The sequence below is a fragment of the Pyrus communis genome, chromosome 1 (assembly GCF_041283825.1).
Source record: "Pyrus communis isolate YQ-2024b chromosome 1, ASM4128382v1, whole genome shotgun sequence".
Taxonomy (NCBI): domain Eukaryota; kingdom Viridiplantae; phylum Streptophyta; class Magnoliopsida; order Rosales; family Rosaceae; genus Pyrus; species Pyrus communis.
The window spans coordinates 12,532,795-12,538,390 of record NC_142565.1 but is presented as its reverse complement, the minus strand read 5'-3'; the positions used below and the strand labels follow the sequence as shown (position 1 = coordinate 12,538,390).

Below are 5,596 nucleotides of genomic sequence, written 5' to 3'. Positions count from 1 at the left end.
TCACTTCAATATCAGTATTGAACACTTTCCCTTTTCTTCCTCCAAAAACACTTGACTTGACCATTGTTTGCTTGCTTGCCTGAATCTGGGTTTAGGTCATTTATTAGGTAGACTGTTGTCTTATCAATTAATCCGGTATGCTGTAAAGATGGTATATGTCAAAATCTGGATTGGGTTCTTCTGTTCATTACAATTTACAAATGCAAATTATCTGTGTGTGAAATTAGTATTACTACTTTTGTTCTTCCTATTGGTATTTACATCTTAGTACTTTTCATTTTGTTTCTGTTACTCAACATGGTTTCAACCTCTTGAGATTATGAGTTTAATTAAGATTTTCGTCTCTGTTTTTGGGTGCAAGGAAAACGAAGAGATATAAGAGAACTTTGGATTTGTCAAACACTTTGTATATATTCCATACGTTACTATATATTGCAACTGGAATCTTTTGGTAACTACTTATGGCTGGTTGGAAAGTGCTTTTAAAATAACTGAAATCGTTTTTTATGAAAATGTTTTTAGAACCAGCCATTAGTAAAATGCAATTAAATCCTAAAAAAAAAAAAAAAACACTTGAAATGCTTTTGGAACCCATAAATATTCTTTTTAAAGTATTTTCAATTATTTTAAAAGCACTTCCAAACGAGCTTTTAACTTTTTGATCAAATCGTACATATGCCAATATGTTTTGTAATTAGGATCGAAGAAGTAAGTAGCTTTTTTCTTTTAATGGATTTATTAATTGTCCAACAAGGCACTATGTTTAATCATATATTATACTCCTGAAGAACAAAATTCATGAGTCCATTCTTCTGTTATTCCATATGATTTACTAAATTTCTATTAAATGTGTGGAGTTAAATATTTGCTTTTTGATTTTTATAGAGGTTTGTACGACAACATCTTTTAAGCTTCTACATATATCACATGTATGTAAATAGTATTGTTTATCGTATATATCTTTAGAACATTTTGCATATTTTATACAATTTTAAAATTTACAGCATCGCACAAACATCCCGCTAATAAAACGTATATCACAAGAACGAAGCATCATAGGTCACCACATTATCATGTACTGTTATTAAACTAATATTTTGTTCGCACCATAGCTAAGTGTGTGGCAGAAGTGTCCAATATTTTACATGTGGAAAAATTGCGTGTTTTACAAGTAGCAAATCTATCACTGCTTCTTTTCTTCTTTTAAATTTATTTTATTTAAAAATAAATAAATAAATAAAGTTCGAAACTATTAATTTAGAGAATGAAAAAAATTTGAATTCGGAATGCATATATAGAAACCCAACTCTATATCTATATAAGCATTTGCAACTGCATTCTTCCAGCAAATCTTGAGGGGACATGACAACATTTTTTAAATCTGATTATATATACTTAACTGCTTTATTACCCAATAAAGACGAATGAGTTAAATTCTACAGGATTCATATTGCCCCTACAATAATTGACATGTTTGTAAGCGAGTGTCAATTTATGTGACAAATAAATAATATATAAAGTATGTTTGTATAAATGCATTAATTTTGTATGTTCAAATAATATCACTTAATTAATAATGATACTGTATGCGCTATTTGCATGTAATATGCAAAATATACAACCAACGAGATGAATTGTCTTTTTTATCTATTTCATTTGGCGACGATGACTGTGATGGCTTTGGAGAGGGGAATTCTGGGCCCACAATTGACATGGTTGAGGAGCAGATGAGGGATTGCTTCATCAAGAACAAGCGTCCCAAAAGGCGGCTTTCTCCTTCTGCGGCCGCCCTGGCGGAGGAGAGGCGGCTCAACGGTGATGGGTTTGTGGGGAGTGTGAAGGGTTTTGACCCTCAGGGCTCAAAGGAGAGGGCTTTGGAGCTTGTGTACCAGTTTCATGGGTGAGTTGGGTGGAAACAGAGCAAAACAGAGGAGTTGTGTTACATTTTGCACTGCAATGAATGCGATGAAACCGACGATTCGCAAGGACATGAATACAGTGAGTTTTTTGTTGTATTGTTTTTTCTAATTTGTGGTTTTGTTTGTGTCATGGAATGGATATGTATCACATTGTGGGTTTGATGATTAAGGGTTTTGTTTGTGTTGAAAGAGAAAATTGGTCTTCTTGTTCATATCTGTGCAAAAAATTTAATTGGGGGTAACCTTCTTGCGGGTCTTATAACAAACACGACAACACGAGTGATAATATTTTTTGTCAACTTCATAATATTACAGCATTATGCGTTGCAAACCATAATTATCAGTCAAATAAACTGCTAGAAACAAGTTCGCGAACAATTTCTTCGTTTTCTAGGAACACTATTTGGAAATTTCCCTGCTTGCTGTATATATTGTTGTGTTCAGGATTGAGTGAAATATGCTGCTAGCCTGCAGCTCATGTGCTTGAGAAGGCTTGCTTACTGTTTTTTTTCTGTTTTACAAGTTGCTCGAGTTTGTGCTCAACCACCGTTAAGGAGGTGCACGAATTTGGTTTCAACAAAACTTATTCACATAGACTCAAACATCAGTGACACAAATGTTGTCAATGGACATGGTCCCCTACCACGACCTATACCAACTACTAATCCAGAGAATAAGCGACAAGCCTTGGAGAGAGAAGAAAGCGTAGGAGACTCATGGGGCTTCCAACAGGCACTTCCCGATAGCCGGTACTATGAATCCAAGGAAATACCACAAGTCTTTTACCAAACTTAATTTTCTACTTCTAAAAGATGATGGAAGATTGCGAAAAAGGGTTCCAATAGTGCCTGATTCCAATAAGGGTACCTATTTATACCATAAAGCACTTGAAACTATTTTCTAATCTGATGCTGCAGTATCGAGTAAGATTCAGGTAGGGAAGTAGTTGTCCGGTAATAAGGTCATCGTAGTTATTTGCTAACTTCAACTATAACGGATTTTTGTATTCTTTGGCCTTTCAAAAAATTTCATCACGTAGAACAAGTGTTTGGTTGAAAGACTAATTATATTTCTCATTTTTCATGTGGTTTCACCTTGCAGTCAAGGTATGCAATTCAAGCCTTTCGAATTAGAAATTAACACGTGGAATAGCTGTGCCCCAGTTGATGAACTACAGGCTCAAGGGTTTTCTACCCCTACTGATTGAGGAAGGTGAGTAAAACTTTGTTTCTCGGTGTTATATTGTTCTTGTTGTTTGCATTGGCAAAACTAATCAGATTCTTTCTGACTATAAATTTTTATGGGTTACTATTGTTTAGTCTTGCACCATCAATAAAGCAAGTTTTCTTATTAAATTATGAATTGGGTGTTCGTTATAGTAATTCTTCATAATAACAGAAACTTCAAAAACACAAAAACATAATCTTGAATTCTGGTATGAACTTCAATTGGAATGATCCTCTTACTCGTCAAATCAGTCTTACAACAAAACACAAAACATAAACATTTTAGAGCACGTTTGCTAACTATTTTGTTTTTTAGTTGAAATAGAGAGCATATTGGAGAAATGACAGGGAGAAAAACATGTGATCCCCCTTGGCCCATCCAAGCATTTCCATATGTTCCCTTCTCTGTAAAGATACAATTACTAAAATCAAAATGAAATGTCTTCTAAAAACAAAAAAAATCAAAATGAAAATTCATGCATTTTGAATTTTTTTTTTTTTAACTTGTAAAAATGATTTTTAATATATTACTATGCTATCACCATTCAAAATAGCTTTTCGTACACAAGAACACATGCATATACTGTGAATAACGGTTAGTATCGAAAACTTCTTTCGACTTTAAAATTATATCGAAAGGCAAACAAAGCGGGTTTTTCTTTCTCAAATTTCCATATATATAGCGTTTTTTAATTTACTTTGAAGAGATAAATTAAGCCATGGAAACGGTTTTTAGTGGGAGACTTGTGGTGCTAATGTTACTTACTGTCGCTGTGCATGTTCTATTCTATCAATACTAATGATTGTGGAAGCTGATGATCTTCTCTTCATTTCTCTTCACATCATTCCCCAATTCTCTTTTCACTTGCTTCTAATTCTAGTGAAGACTTTAAAGTTACAAGTATTATCCCCACATCGTTCATGATATTTAGTCAAATTCCCGACAACACGAAAGAAAATTTTGGGTTAGGCAGAATTAGGATACTCCTGTCCGAGAATTGGTTCATTTTCATGAATAGATTTTCTTGTTTCTGGGAGCGGAAGCGAGATTTCAAATGCCTCACAGAATGTAAATGCCACATATGTCTTCCATGTGGTAAATGATGCATACAATAACCTTATACAGAGTTATGTTGTTGCAGATTTTAGGCAGACTGGTAACCCTCTCGGTGATCATGACATAGGGCTATTTAGCATTATTTATGGCTTATTGGGTCATGATGTTCCTGCATACTTGCAATCTAATCTTTTTGAAAATACCATAGCAGATCCTGAGTTCTGGACCTGGTTAGCCATGGCGCATGCACTCGGGACAGCATATCTTGGAGTTGGAACTGAGAAAAGAATTATGGAGAAATCAAACAAGTAGGTTTTGGGGTGTTAGTAGTTTCAAGTGATACAGCAATATTTAATGTACTTTTAGGGCAAGTAGATGTTGGTGGTGGTCAATGTTGGGAGGTCTAGGGCCGTTATCTGTTGTAAAAATGGAATGCCTAAGAAAGTGTCAGTTGTTTATGACAAGAGAGGTGGTTCTTTCGGGGCATCATGGTTAACAAGGGTGTTCGGTGTTACACACATGAAGATATATATCAGTTGCGATTCTCACGGGGTTGTGGAGACGATAGATGATGAAATAGAGTTCCTTGTGTTGGCATACGGAAGTGATGTCCAACCAAAAAGTTGAGGATTCCGTCATACAAATAAAGATTGTGCATAAAGCAGTACAGTACCTTACATACGAGGCTCAGAATATGAAGAGCTATGATCGCCATGCTGGTATGTCTAATATAATTGTAAGATTTTGGTGATTATTGAGTGTAAAATTTTGGTAATGGATGATATTATATTTATTTTAAGGATTTATAAGTACTTGAACTCCATAACCTCTTTTACATAACTAAGCCAATCCAAAAATTCCTCCAGTTGGAGGCTCCCTTACCTAGCTACGATTGAGATCGCAAATTTTATCCTTCAAAGTTTTGGGTTTGCTAGGAATGCTTTTGCAGGAAACACTTTTGCTAATAAGTACTTTTGTTTCCATGTTTGTTTGTATGTATGTTTGTTTATTTAATACAAAGATATATTTATACTGATGGGTAGAGGATTTGAGTTAAGCCACATATTGGGCAATGTCATCATAGTTTGGTATTGAAACTCGCCGTTCATGAATTATTTGCTCACAATTATTGACGGGGCCACTGAAGGCCAAGAGGGTTGCATGACCCTTCTACCAAGTTTTTGTTATATGATTGTATATTTTTACATGAAAATCCTTAAGGTTTTGACCCTGCTTATAAGTGAAAGAAAATACTACTAGACTACAGTACTAGGTGGCATAATATTTTCTTAACATTGAACATACGCGGTACCAAACGAGCTCCTTAATTTCCCTTCATGTCTTCAATTAAGCTCAAGGAGCTTCACGAACTGTAAACTGGCCTAGAAGAATAA

At 34.7% G+C, this 5,596-nt stretch overlaps 1 long non-coding RNA gene across 1 annotated transcript; it reads left to right on the top strand.

Annotated features, from left to right (window-relative positions):
- The first annotated feature begins 2,919 nt into the window (after positions 1-2,919).
- On the top strand, positions 2,920-5,014 carry LOC148699192 (uncharacterized). Its single transcript, XR_015954596.1, has 2 exons — positions 2,920-3,131; positions 4,414-5,014. It is a non-coding gene; the product is annotated as an uncharacterized LOC148699192 (long non-coding RNA).
- Positions 5,015-5,596: the final 582 nt, after the last annotated feature.